The following is a 1,303-nucleotide window of genomic DNA, read 5'->3' on the forward strand; positions in this document are numbered from 1 at the left end:
GGAAAACCTGCCTCTAGAATTCTTCAGAACTCTTTTCTTTGCCCACTCCCTGACCAGGGTGCAAAAAGAATAACCACATTCCACATAACCTAAATATAGAGGCACTCAAAGGAAACACTGATGAAATTATGATGAAATATTTACGTACTGCATCGCAATAAAGAATTTTACTATCTTTTATTCTTTTAGTTATATAATAAATTAAACATAGCCAGTAAGTCTTTGTCATCTATAGGCAGTTTCTGTTGTACACCAACGCTTGCCCAAAGCCTGTAGCTTAGAAACTGTGTCTTCAACAAAGAAAGTCTCAAAGCATCATGAAAGGGCTAGCTGGCTAGTTCAGTGCGTTAGAGCACAGTATTGTAACACCAACGTCAAGGGTTCAGATCCCCATACCAGCCAGCTGCCAAAAAAAAAAAAAAAGGCATCATGAAAGAACTATACCACATACTCTGAATTACTAACACTTCAAAAAACAGACTTCTGGGTAAAGACTTCTGAGCTGACATCACTTAGACAACTTCCAGACTGTACTGGTAGACTAAGTCAGGATTTCCAGGATTCTTCTCAGTCTAGGGAAGCAGATGTACTTCACTACTGACACAAGATCTGGCTGAACAAGAATTAATTATATAGGACTGAATAAATTGTTAAGGAAAATCTAATTATGATTATTTACTTGGAATATTATTGGTATTATCTTTAATGTTCTATTTTCTAATGGATATGTGAAGAAGCCCTTTCTTTTCCTTCTTAGACTATCTCAGTCCTCAATATAGTAATGCTATCTGTTTCTCACTGACCCTTCAGAATTCAAAGAACAAGTACTTTCACTGAATGTCTTTACTTTTTATGGCAATATAGCTATTATATAGGTTCAATAACAAATTAGTCTCCTTTTTTATCAGGATATAAATGAATAACTCAATTGTGCAAAACAAGGACATACTTGAGAATGATTCCCTTTTATTCAGATAAAACAAGCCACAATTAAGGAATAAGAATTGACATTATGTGGAACCAATGGTCTACAAAGCCCTCTCAAGAAATCTGGCCTGCTACCTGGTTTATAAGGTCCCAGCCTCACAGGTAGTAAAGCAACATCACTTACCAGCAGGATAGGAACTTTAGCAAATCTAGGAAACCTCAAGATGAGATAAATTTACTCAAATTTAATATGTACTGCAGGTAAAATATGATGGAGAAAATTTCTAAGGTTCAGAGGCTAGCCTCAAGATAGAGGAACAAATAATGGAGGCTTTACAAAGTACAATTTGAGATTCTTAAAATTTTTCAGGCAAAA

General features: G+C 35.4%; 1 protein-coding gene across 2 annotated transcripts in view; it reads right to left on the reverse strand.

Annotated features, from left to right (window-relative positions):
* Positions 1 to 1,303, reverse strand: part of EPS15 (epidermal growth factor receptor pathway substrate 15) — a 133,401-nt gene that overhangs the window by 105,594 nt on the left and 26,504 nt on the right. The gene's annotated exons all lie outside the window — the stretch shown is intronic.

This window comes from Galeopterus variegatus, unplaced genomic scaffold (assembly GCF_000696425.1).
Source record: "Galeopterus variegatus unplaced genomic scaffold, G_variegatus-3.0.2 Scaffold6, whole genome shotgun sequence".
In the NCBI taxonomy this organism is placed as follows: Eukaryota; Metazoa; Chordata; class Mammalia; order Dermoptera; family Cynocephalidae; genus Galeopterus; species Galeopterus variegatus.